Here is a 14,066-nt window from a genome sequence, read left to right as displayed (position 1 = left end):
TCTGTAGGTTTCCATTTTATTTAGCTTTGTTTTCTGGCATAGATATTGCATTCCCCATAGGGAAAAGTCACTGTATTCATGATTTTTTTTAAATCAAGTACAAGAACAGTAAATGAAGAAATACTCAAAGAAAAGAAAGGTTGCACTGCTTTTGTCATGAGGACAGTGAGGATTGACAAACAGGGTGATGCCCAGTAAGGACTTGCACTGCAAAAGACATAATATCCCCAGTTCTGTTAGTTCAGACAATTTGAATTTGGAAAAAGATGGTAGCATTTAGAATAAACAAGTACTTAATGTATGAAGTCCTTTCCAAAAATGGTTTTCACACAAATCGAGCACAATTAGACCAACGATTAGTTGCAGAATGTTTAGGGAACATATGTGGACTTGCTTAAAGGAGAGTCTGCAGTAGAAGATGCTAAGATTAATGCATCTTAATTTTTGAAGAATATTCTTAGAAAGACTTTGCAATGTTTATAAGGCCTTAGGTGCAATTCACTAAGTGCTTAAGATGTGGTTGTACCTGTGCAAGGGGCAATGCATCATTCCATCCCTGTAAGTGATGTCTGCTTTCCTACTTGCAGTACCAGCTCAGACAAATGTCCCATTTGCTCAGTTAAATCTAAGACAAATGTGTGCCAGCTCAGGGAATCTTAGTAAGATTTTTGATCAAAGGTCTATGTTCTGTAGGTCTGCTAAGACCTAAGGTAGTTGTTCTCAACATTCCTAATACTGTGATTCTGTAATAAAATTCCTCATGTTATGGTGACCCACAACATGAAATTATTTGTTGCTTCTTCATAACTATTTTTGTGACTGTTATGAATCATAATGTAAATACCTGAGATACAGGATTCATGTATCTCATGACTCCAAAGGAGTCATGACCCACAAGTTGAGAACCACTGAGCTAAGGGCAGTGTGGTCCATCTCTTCCACAAACAATGAGCTTGTTCCAATGCTTCGTTCTGGAGCAACAATCCTGCCTGAGAACTTCCATTCTCACTTCAAATGAGAAGAAATCTTGGGGTTACTGAATCCTGGTACAAAAGAAGCAATGGCCTTTCTCACTGGTATCTCACATGTGATCTCCTCTGTATCTTGATTTGTGGTTCATTAGTTCCATAGTCCTTAGGCCAATTGTTCTCCAGATCGGATGCCTGAATTATAAACTTTAACATTGCAGAAGAGGGACTGATCAGAAGTGAAGTCTAAGGCTTGCATAAGAACAAGTGAATAGGGAAGACTAAGGCCCTGCTTCGCCATGTGTGTCAGCAAAACTTCCAGGTGAATATGATGCAAACCAAGTTGAGGTATGAGAAGTTGAAGGACAGGGCTGTTGGTAGTTTCCTGACCAGCTCCCCACTTCTGTGGAGTTCTCCATGCACTTTGCAGAAAGAGATATTGATGAACACACCTTCCATCTTTCAGTTACCTATATCCCATCCAAGAGCCCTTCACTGATCTCAATTCAGGGGAGGTCTTTCTTTGGCTGTCTACACTATATCTCAAGTGCTTACCAGTGTCTTGAAGAGGAATTATCTGATCATATTGTCATCCAACTGACCCTTGGTCTAGTGGTGTGGTCTCATGAAGATAGGCCTGGGTTCAAATCATTGCATTCATTAGCTCAGTGGTCATTGGTCAGTGGCATATATACTTGCATTACTGAATCACCCCCTTCAAAAGACATGAGACCCTCACAATTGGATTAGTGCTGTTTTCATTGTAATGGACTAGTGAAGGGAATCATGGGTCAAGTTATCTCCCTTTCTCCATCTTGGGCTCTGGCCTTTCCCATTGTTACCTTGGGATGACATATCAAGATGTCCTTTACCAGATATGAACCCTCTCCCTAGTCTCTAAAATTATAATTCAAACACATTTCTCTTCATTACAAACAACCCAGTCTGTGATATTCATTACAACATCAAAAAATGAACTAATAGAAGTCTTCTTGCTCATTTTCTCATCTCCTTCTTCCCCATCAGACACAAAGCCAGGGTTTTGGTCCCAACAGAGGCTGACTCAACTGAATTCTTTGAGGTGAACCAAATGTTGATTGATGTTAAATGTAAGATTGAAATAAAATGCTGAGCTTCCAGATAACCAAGCTTTTAAAAACCATGGGTGATCACAGAGATAGGCAGAGATCTTGAGGACAAAATAAACAGTCCATGGCAACTTGGAAATATGAGAGATGGGCAGCTCACAGACTGGGGGAGAAAAATGCCAAGAAGTCTTAAGCAGACTTTGGAAACCTGTGATGTGTTACCTTTCTGGATTTTTGCCTATATTTCCCATCTGTGGAGAATAGAAAGTCTTGGCCTCAAAGAATAATGAAGGTTGAGCTAAGAGTCCAGAATCTTTATGGATACAGGGGGAATGGAATGCATGAAATCATAGCAGCCAGCACTAAATGTGTATGATATATGCTCCAGACCTTGTATATATGCTGATTGTCAGGACTCACAAGTTGGGTCACGGCCTTTTCACGCTATGGAAGAGACATGGAACTGTGAGAAGGTGCTTCATCTTGAACTTATGGCATGTTTCCAGACAAGTGGAGCTTTCAGCCAGTGTGTGCGCTCCTCATCCTCTTGCACACAGCAAGAATGTCTGTGCATGAAGGGCTGCAGCCCAGCATAGAGCCACATTAGGAGGGGACCCTAAGACCTTCAGTTCTGTTTGGTGAGGCAGAGAAAGGGGTACAGTTTAGTCACCAGGGAAGCTCATGCCCATGCCTGCACAGTGTGCTGATGTATCAGTGGTGTCTGGCCCTGCTCCAGGAGAGGCCTCTTTCAGCTGGGTGGATGTACTTTTGTGAGTCAGCTCAGCAGGAAGGAGTCCCCTTAATGCCACAGGCACCGAGGTCAATCACACAGCACCCAGAGAGCAGCCTGTCGCATTGCAATGATGAGATCAAGCCGTGAGCAAGGGCGCACAATTAAGACAGGGTTTTTGTTTGGAAATTGCATCTTGGGCCCAGAAACATACTATTCTTGTAGCCGAGGCACCTGCAGGTTAAATGATTTGCCCAAGGTCATGTAGAAAGAATAGGTTCAACTCAGAATCTTGAAAGTCATCTTCCTCTAAAGGTACCTCACTGGCTTCAATTTCCTGAACAATTCCTGCATGCGAATTCTGATGCTCACACGCCTGGGAAGGCCAGTCCTCATTGTATGTGTGCCCATGATCGAAGTATCCAGGAAGTCACTGCCGAGGTTAAGAATTTTTCTCCCCTCTCCATAACTGCAGGGTGAACAGATTTTATAAGTTGCTGCTCTTTCGTCTCTCAAGTTTACTCTAACTTGGGCCCTATCTTGAGAGAGCAACAGTTGGAAAAGAGAGCCCAGCCTGCCCCATTTCCCCTGTGTACTGTGGCCAGGGAAGGACAATGGAGCTCCGTGTCAAAGCTCCTAGTGATGAGCTGATGAGAAATGTGGAAGATATTTAAGCCATTTTCCAGATCAGCACCATTTGCCCTCCAGAACCTGGAAGGGCTATTACATGTGAGGAGCCCAAAATCCCACACAGCAAACTCCATCCATGCATATTGTATGAAGACAGCGATTTCTTAGGTCCTAAAGTCTGCAATGACACAGTGTCCTGGATGGATTTCACAAGGAAACCACTTCTGTTATGTTCCAGAGGGCTCTTCAGCGTGGGTGTCTCTGTTGCTCCCCCACCCCTGCCTGCCAATGCTGCCCTTGCATCAGTTATTACCATAATGGCATTTTGACTGACCCTAAGCCCTCAGTCTTGGCGCTGTGCACATGTACAAATCTAACAAATGTCTGCAGCGCCTTAATTGTCCTTCCCTATTATTTTCAGAGGATAACATCTTTAAGTAGCTTTATTTTAGATATCCATAATGCTTTATCAAAGCAGTAAGGCAGGCATACTGACCATGGTGGTCATGGCTTTTTGAGTCCCCTGTGCCCCTTGTCTGAACAGACAAGGTCACTGTTAGATAGGCTTCATCTTTCAATAGAATTGCCATTTGCTTTGGGGGGAGGAAATATATCTCTAATAAATATATTATCACAGAAACTGTATCATTTGGACAATTATTTAAAATTGGTTTTTATCAGAACATGGGCTCATACCAATAGCCTGGTTAATATTTGGAGTTATATGATCTATATGATTGTTTACATTCAATGGTTAGTTGTCTCAAAAATGGCTAACATGTCTCCTGAAATAAAGGACAGTACTAGGTGAAGCATATCTGTGTCCCTCCCCTCCCAGCCATTTAAGGCTAAATTTTACTAGAGGCTTGTAAAGATTTTCTAAATAGGTTACAAAGTCTTATTTCTTCCCTCCATTGGAATGAGTTACAAACCTGCCATCTTCCTCCGTGAAATCAACAATGCTTGTAATTGTTAATTGACTATTTACTTTTAATTGTAGCCCCCTCTCCCCCTTCTCCATTCCCAAACCCTGCCTGGATGCACATAAAGAGCCACAGCTAGGACGTACAGGCTAACAACTGTCAAAGTGAAATTTGAGTACAAAGTTTGCCTTTCAATAAGAAAAGACAAACTCTTTAAAGAGCATATGCAGGCCTAAATCAGTGTCTTCCATCAAAAGGCTGGGTGCTGCTCAGCCTCCTCTCCAGCCGTCTCATGGCCACGTTTTTTAAAATACAGGAGAAGTGCTTCACTGCATAATGATGGATGCAGAATTCAACCTCAGAGGAGAGTCAGGCTCTTCCTGGGAGGGTTGAATTAGGCTTCCTCACTCTCTCTTTTCGTTTGCATTATTCAGTGGAAAAATACAAAGTGGCATAATGATGGGAATAAGTTATCTTTTATCAAATCTGACTTTAAAATTCAGGTTATGTAAAACATAGAAACGCACAGGAAATTCAATCAGAACCTCCAGTCACATTATGTACTCTCTGTTCTTGGGCGAGCGAACACTCTTTTGAGCCTGTGCCTGGGAGCAAGTCTCAGATTCGCCCTTCCTGGGTAGACCACCTTTTGCCAACAACTGCCACCAGGGGAAGCTCTGAGCACATCAATGTTCACAGACCAACTGAAATCCCAGCAAGACAAGGCAAAGAACATGGCAGATGAAAGGAACAAAGTCTTGAAATTGCTTTCCTGGAGATTAATAAGCCAGAGTTTCTTTAGATCATTGCACTGCGATTTAACTACAACCAGTGAGTGGAGAGCTGAGTCAGTGTGTAAACAAGGCTCGGAATGAAAATCATCATGCAACTAACTTCTCTGAGGGAGAAAATCCACTCACAGTGTTAGAACACAGGTCCTTGAAGGAGCTGAAATGAGCGCTTTGCCTCCTAGTCTCTGGTCTTCAGGGTGTTGGGAGGTTCTCCCAGTTATTTTCTTGCTCACCTAGGTTTGAAACCCGCTCTCAGGCACAGACAAGTGCATACATCCACAATCCCATAAATGATAAATTTGATGTCTGTAGGAAGACAGTCACCTAATTGCACAGCGAAGCAGAAGAAAGCCTTGCAAATGGTATACAGTTTTCAAAGTGTTCCAAGCCTTAGGCAAAAGCCTTTCAACTGTGTCTAAAACTGAATGATAAAATATGTTGTACAAATTATCTGTGAACAGGAAACATGTGGTAGTGGCGGAGGACTGAAATGTAACACTTGTAAAGAAATGGGAGCTGCCAGTCATTTAGACCCGTTCCTTTCTTTCCATCTTCCTGTTTTTTCTTTCTTCCTTTTGTTTTTACAAAAGAAATGTTTTTGCTTACAAGTTTCATCCTCCCCCCAGACCCTCGTTGATGTTCAAGTTTATAAGATGCTTACCAGAACACACTAGGCTAATTGCAGCTTTATTTCAGAAACAACAACAACAACAAAGAAACAGAGAGACTAGACGTTTGCTGTTGCTCATCCATCTCGCTCTGCTGACTCTCAAATCCCTCTCCACTGTGGTTTAGGGTCCTAGCTGTCCATGTGTATTTTGAAAAGAACTCAAAACCACCTAACACAGGAAAAGTGAAAATCTCAGTCCTCACAAGAGAAATGAACCTTCCTGCCTCCTTCATGCAGGCAAAGGTGGGACTGTGCTATTTTAAGCAAGTGGCTGGTGGGTTGCCTCTGAGCACTGCCTGCTTGGTCTCAGACTCCATGCTTCTCTTGGAATGGCTTCTCAGAGCTTTTCTCCATCTAATTCTCTGAGACCAGCATGAATGTCTGTGATCTTTACCTAGAGAACTTCCCCTTCTCTGTATCCCCCAACTGTTTAAATTCATGATGGACTCACATTAACTAGATAGATTTTAAGTCCTAGGCAGTGCAGAGAAAAGTTAGTAAATTTCATGTTGGGGAGAAAAGGAAGATAGAAGACTGTTCTGCCATGTTAGTGGTATGTAGGAAACCACTCAGAGCATCCCATGGCTCGGCTTTGACTGAGGCTGTTGATGAGCATATGACCATTTATTGATATATAGGATACTTAAAATTTTTTCTAGACCACAGATATGCTTTCTTGCTACTGGGCTGACCATGGATGGAATGGCTTGACATAGTCAGAAAGCATGAAAGGAAGATCAAATAGTTTAATTTACAACTTGACCATAGTTGACAAGGGGACACAAAGAATTTCCTTGTGAGTGGTCATGGGTGTTAGTTAGAGAAGCCTGGATCATACAGTCAAATACACACTCCTCACTCGTAGAGCTAGGCAGTGTGTCAACATATTCTAATGATGAAAGATGAAAGTTATCTTTGTCCTTCCAACCTCCACGCTCATTTCTCCTCTTCCCTCCTTGTATTTTAATTCTATAAGACATAGACCCCTTATTTTGTGTCAGTTGTGGTGAGGAGCTGTGGTTTTGATGACTAATAAGATATGGTCTGTCTCTGAAGTTAATGATGGTGAGAAAACTGGAACAAGTTGGTATAAAGAATTCCAGCACCAGACTTCTCTTCCCCTGCATGCCAGAGTGTGTGTCTTGCACTCTTTAAGATAGAGTTATCACATTTTGGTGTTCTTGCAGCATTGCTTTGGAATGCCAATCTTTCCATCCAATTTCTCTGCATTTTAACATGTTGTTCAGAGGGCATATGGTTCTTCTTCCTTCCCGCAACCATATACAATCATGCCCACCTTTACAGCTCCTTGGAATATTTTTTAAATCCTTTTCGGCAATGCCTTCTTGTCTCCCTTTTAATTTAGCTGAGATTTTTCAGTCCATGTAAGTTCATTATATAACCATTTTTAAAAATGGAAACTTCTGCGAGTGTTGGTTGTTTTTTTATTTGAGTTGTTTACACATTTGGTATGCAGCATATCTGCTGCTTTCTCACTTACCTCACGTCATTTTCTTTTAGCCCCAAACATGACTGAGAATAAGGATTGAATCATATGTTGCATTTCAAGAAGCAATTGATAGCATTTAATAGCAATAGCAAGCACTGGGTGAATGCTTAACTGTCTTTATGACAATATGCTAAGCTCATCTTATGATGTAATTTACCACTGTTTTCTACATTTTTTGTGGTAAGGAAACTGTCAATGTATCATCTATCTGTATCTATCTACCATTTATCTTTCTATCAATTCCTGTACTTATTTATGGATAGGGTCTTCCTATTATAACCTAGGATGGTTTTGAACTCATGATCCTCCTGCGTCTCTTAGCACAGAATTGAGACATGTATACCACCATACCTAGATGAAAGGACATTTATAAAGTATACTTGTCAAATTGATAATGACAGAATTCTACCCTACAGGTCATGGCTTCTGGTCCATATTTGTTATGGTGAGCACCTGGTAAGTTTCTGATAAACATCTGATACCTAAAGTTACTGAGAGACAATTTGTAGATTTAGAAATTCTATGAAGACTCCAGCAATGCCTAGAGGCAGTGAAAGGAGAGATGGTGCATACATTTTAACCATATGAATGGCTATGAACATCTAGAAATATTTAATCTGTACCTATTAAAGATACATTTTAATTGTTTTATGATACTTCATTTAGTGTATGCGTGTATATATCTGCATGCATATCTGTGTATATGGGGGCACCCATTTCTTCGGGCATATGTAGAGGTCAGAGGATAACTTGGGGAATTGTGTTCTCCTGTTCCACAATGTAGATCTTGTGACTCAAACTCAGGTCACCAGTCTTTACATTACTCACAGATCCAATGCTCAACCAAGTACATGTAAACAAGAGATTTTTTTTTTAAAAAGAAAGCCTATAGTTTCACTCAACTTACAGAAGAGTGTATTAGTTCATGTGGCTGACTAAAGATGGTCACCAACTCTTTGGAAGATCAAAGAAGTGAGTTGGTGTCCTTTTCCACTGGGTTCTCATGGAATCTGTGAGCAGATCGACAAATCAATATAGCATAAATAAAATTGTACATGTTTGTAGTCCAAAGCTTTACAAAAATCACAGATTTTTATGCTGTCTGTTGGAAGCCTGAGTTTTGAAATCTCACACCATATTTTCAGGTAGCTGAAGCAGTCCATGAGAGCCTTGCAAGCTCCTTATTATCTCCTGTATAATGTGAAACAGAACAGTGTCACCTCTATTTTATAGAAAATAAAATCTATTATACAGAATTTCAGTAGCTTCCTTAAGGTGACTGTCAGACATGATAGATTTCTACCATGAACTCCTACAACCAACTCCAGGTCTTATTGCTTGACCACTGTACCTAGTCCCTAATACAATGTCCCTAATACAATGCTGATAACTATTTATAGAAGCAGTAAAAACACCAAGAAGCTCTTCCATCTAGTAGTCTCTTTACTAATGGCCTTGAAGCACTGCTATGGCAAATAGGTCTTCCTATTTCATTTGTGTTGTGAGCATTCAATGAGATCCATGTCACATTTGAAAAGCATTTCATTGTGATCTCCATAGTTCTTCATCCTCCTCAAGACAGCAGCAAGAAATGCACCTTTACAGTCCTGCTAACAATTACCAGGGCTTGATCATGTGTTTCCCGTTCCCTCCCTAAGTCTATGTACTTTAAAGGTCTGGATGTGGGAATCATATTCTCCAGCTTGCTCTTCCTGTTTTGTATTTCTTAGAGGTGCATGCCCCTCATCTACATCCCTAAGTCTTCCTACAAATGAATCCAATTGTGCAGTCTCTGCTTGTGTGCCTCCTTAGGGTTCTGTTGGAACATGCCCAATTAATGCCTGAACATAACCCTTTTGTGTGGATTCGCCAACGGTTCTCCACACAGCCAGTCTGCCAGGCCTGACGGACAGTCTCTCACCAAAGCCTCCCTTTCTCAGCAGGAATCCACTGGACCAGATGTCAAATGCACATTTCCAGAGTACTTTATGGGATCCACAAAGAGGCTCTCACAGTATGGTTTGGGCCTTGGTTTAGTGCAACTTGTCAAAATGAATTGTTTCATTTCTATACCATAAATGCCAGGTTGAGAGAAAATATTTTAAAGAATATTCTGCATAAGACTTCAAGCTTTCATGTTCTTAATTAAAATCCCATGGGTTCAGGGTTAGAATAAGGTCTTGGAGATGGGGGTGGGGAATTCAGGAGTCTCTAACAAGGTTGAAGCCGGACAATTAATATCCTCAGCCCCAACTTCTTCAACTACAAGAGAAAAACATGTAAAACAGCCTACATGAACTTGATGGCATCTTTAGAGGTGGTTTAGCAATTTCCTGGTATTAAAGCACTAGGCAGAGGCTCAAGGAGGAACTGTCTCTCCATTACAAAAAGATATGCACACTCTTGCAAACAGGATACAATTCCAGTTGTCTTCTGGAGTTGCCAACCTGGTTTCTCCCTCTGGACCACAGATAATTGTCCAGCTTGTTTGTAAGTGCACAATAGGAGCCTTCTCCCTGAGACTCTTACTATCATGAATATGTTCTCGTCATAAAAAGAAGTGAGAAAAGTGTTTTAGTCTTTTCTCAGCTTTTAAACAACTCACAGACTCTAGTTTCCCATGTTTCGTGAACAGCGTGCATCTTATTCAGTTATGTTGTAAGTCACCTTGGATTCTGTGTGTACTGTGGTTAGCCAAGGCTTTCACAGAGTCAACACAAATAAATATTTGCTCTCATACATTACTGAGAATGTTATTGCTCTTCCAGCTATTCTTAGGTGCCACTTGATGACAGGGATATGATCTGAGACATGCATCATTAGGCAATTTTGTTCCTATGCAAGTAGTGTAGAATATCCTTGCACAAACCAAAATGGAGGAGCCTACTGCAGAACCTGACTTTCAGATATTGGCGCTGTATATATTTTTCTATGATGTAGTCTATTACACTGTAGTTGTGATGAAAACAACATCAACATCTGGTTAAATCAGGTACTAACTAAAAAGTTGTTATTAAGAGATTTGGTAAATAGGAGCTAAATGAGGTCATTGTCTTCTATCTCACAGTAAATTTTCTTATAAAGGGGTGCACTCAAATTATAATAAAAGTGTGGTAAATGTAAGTCAGAAATATAATTGTTTAGTTATTTTATACCTTTTTGGTCATTTGAGACAGGGTCTTGCTATGTCATCTATGTTAACTTTGAGTTGACAATTGATCCTCCTACTTGAGCTCCTACCCCCGTCAAGGCTAGAACGATAAGCCTGTGTCACCAGGCTTGGCTAATACAGTTGCTGTCACCATCACCATCACCGTCACCAAATAGGATGCACTATGCAGAAATGCTGTGCTTTTATGCTGTTGCAACTATAGGCTAGTTTGTTTGTAGTAGCACCAGCACCACCATGTGCATGAATACTGTGCATGTGTTAGGATGGTTATTTTTCAATGTCATTAAGCTGGCCTCGAACTCACAGGGATCTGCATGCCTCTGCCTCCCGAGTGCTGGAATTAAAGGCATGCACCACAACTCTCCAGCATTAAAATCTCACAGGATTCTTACAGGTGGATTGTTGTTGACTGGCCCGTCACCCTGTAATTCATGACTCTAAAGCCATTATCATTAATTGTGACTTACATTTCTTTTGACTATTTACAATACAGAGTCTTTGTGGTGATGAGAAGTCAACAAATTCTTTCTGAAGCAGTGGCGCCACATGTAGTTTCCGAGTGTGAATAGTGTGTCCATGATCACTGACTTCACTTATTGTGTCTAATTTCTTCAGTGATCATCAGCCATCCACTGGTATCTGTTGCATCTTAATCAAATGTTGATACTGAAGGATATGCCTTCTAACCTACAGTGTTTAGACCAAGTGTGAGCATGTACATGTAATGTTAGATTCAAAGGCAGAAGTCACTGGTGGTATTAATTATTCCACACAACTATGAGGCCCTGAATCGTTGTCTTACCATTATCAGGCCACCCTTTTGACTCTCCCTGTTCATATGACCCCTGAGCTCCTTGATGCAGCCTTAGTGTTGTCTTAAATTCCAGATTGTGTATCTCTGGTTTTTCTTGCCTTTCTTCACCCAGGACATACTTCTATCAACATTTAGACTGATAATCTGCCACTGTACTAGTTTCCATGCCTATGTGGTATTGCATGCCATCTTCTCTATGTAAATATCCAGCATCCTTCCTTCAAGGCTACTTTCTAAAATCTGCATCAACTCCATCTTCCTCCATAGACATTTTTTAATCATTATGATCATCTTTGATTTTTTTATACTCATTTGCTTTGTTGTGTGTTATAATCATTTTGTTTGTGGCTTGTCTCCTTTGAGTGTAGGGACAGACTCTGAGCTTTCTTTGTATCTTCCACCTGTCGATCCTGAAATATATCTGTTAATAGACAGACTAATTAAATAGAACAAGGGAGCATTTCCTACTTACTCTATAATAGTCAAGAGTCTTAGTATTACAAGAAAATCAAAGTTTTAGAGAACATATATTTTAGTTGAAGGAGTCCTAGAATGAGGGTAAAGTCTTAGATCCTCCACCTGGTTACTTATTGTTTGTGAATTAGAAATCTAAACTTTCTTACTCTGTCTATGTTTAAACAGGGATCACATATCTACATAACATTATTTCTTGGGGATTACAGGGAAGAACACTACGTGTAGGTACTTTGGAGCCTTATAATTGTAATATTATGCAGATGAAATTTGGTTTAGCATTGTTGTCTTTCTATTAAGAACATCCTTATGTTATAATCAGATGCTATTTAGTTTTAAACAAATGGTTTCATTTTCAACAAGCATGTGTCTTTTTGGTCTTCACTTTCAGGTGCATTACTGATTCAAAGCAGGTAAGACTGGTAGCCTTTCCATTGCGAATGCTGCCACAGTGGTCTCATTTATACAGCAGGTTCAGATATTAAAATGCAAAACCAGAAAACTACTTGCACATGCTCCTTCTAAAACTTGGAGTGAGGAAATGAAGGACTCTTGAAAAGAACAATTAGATGCAATTAATTGCCTCTTTTCAGCTCAAAATATCTTGATTTGAGCTGGCCAAAGTGGTGGGCTGTGGGAAGCAGAGGCCAAGATACTGGCTATTTGGAAGTCTGTCTAGGATATTGTAAAAAACATGAAAGCAGCTGGTTTTGACTTTGATTTTTTTCCCCTTGAATCAGTTACTTTAAAAAAATTATTATTCTCTCATTCATATATTGCAACCTGACTGCAGTTTTTTTCCTTTTCTTCTCCCCATCCCTCCCTTCCGCTTTCCCACTCCCCCAGATCCGCTCCTCAATTCCCTTCAGAAAAAAAGCAGGCTACACAGGGATATCAACCAAACATGACATAACAAGTTACAATGAGAAGAGGCAATATCCTCTTATCAAGGCTGGATGAAGTAACCCAAAAGGAGGAAAAGGTCCTAAGAGCAGGCAAAAGAGTCAGAGACAGCACCGCCCGTGAGCTGCCACTGTTAGAATTCCCACAAGTATAGACCAAACTACACAACCATAACATATATGCAGAAGACCTGAGTCATACTCATACAGTCTCCCTGATTGTCATTTCAATCTCTGTGAGCCAACATGGACCCTGGTTGGTTGATTCTGTGTTCTGTGTTCTTGTGGTGTCCTTGAACCTCTGGCTCCTACAGTCCTTCCTCCCCCTCTTCTGTGGAATTATCAAGCTCCCCCAGTGTTTGGTTGTAGGTCTCCACATCTGCTCCTATCAGTTGCTGGATGGAGCATCTCTGATGACAATTATGCTAGGCTCTGTTATATGAGTACAGAAGAATACCATTAGGAATCATTTCAAAGACTTTTTTGCCAGTGGGCTTGATTCTATTACAGGTCTCTGGACTATCTTGCCATTTAGTCAGTGTCAGTCACATGACAGGGCTTCCTGTCATGGTGTGGGTCTTAAGTTGAAACAGTCATTGATTGGTTACTCCCACAACTTCTGTGCCACCTTTATCCCTGTACATCTTACAGGCAGGACAAATTGTAGGTCAAAGGTTTTGTGGCTGGACTGGTTTCCTAGTCCCACCCTGGAAGCCTTGCCACATTACAAAAGGTGGCATGTTCAGCTCCATATAGCCCATTACTAGGTGTCTTCACTGGGGTTACCATTGTAGATTCCAGGGAGTTCCCATTGCATTAGGCTTCTACCTCTCCTCCAAAAATGCCCACCCCCACTTCCAGCCATCTTTCCCAGTACTCTCCCCTTCTATCCCTCTCCTCACCTGATCTCTCCTGTTCCCATGCCCATCCACATGCAAAATCTCTTCTATTTCTCCTTCTCAAGGAGATTCATTCATCCTTCCTTGAGCCCAATCTTGTTACTTAGCCTCTCTCGGTCTGTGGATTATCATGTGAATATTCTTCACTTTACAGATAATATCCACCTATATTAGTACAGACCATGAGTACATACCATGTTTGTCTCTTTGGGTATGTGTTACTTCACTCGCAATGATTATTTTCTAGTTCCATCCATTTTCATGCAAATTTCATGATGTCATTCTTGTAGAAGCTGAGAAATACTTCATTGTGTAAATGTACCACATTTTCTTTTTACATTCTAAAGATGAGGGACATCCAGGTTGTTTTCAGTTTCTAGCTATTATGAATAAAGCTGGTATGAACATTTTTGAGCAAGTGTCATTGTGATAGGATGGCACGTCCTTTGGGTATATGGGCAGAACCAGTATGGCTGGGTCTTGAGGTAGATTGGT

Source organism: Cricetulus griseus, assembly GCF_003668045.3.
Source record: "Cricetulus griseus strain 17A/GY chromosome 1 unlocalized genomic scaffold, alternate assembly CriGri-PICRH-1.0 chr1_1, whole genome shotgun sequence".
Lineage (NCBI taxonomy): Eukaryota > Metazoa > Chordata > Mammalia > Rodentia > Cricetidae > Cricetulus > Cricetulus griseus.
This window is presented reverse-complemented; position numbering follows the sequence as displayed.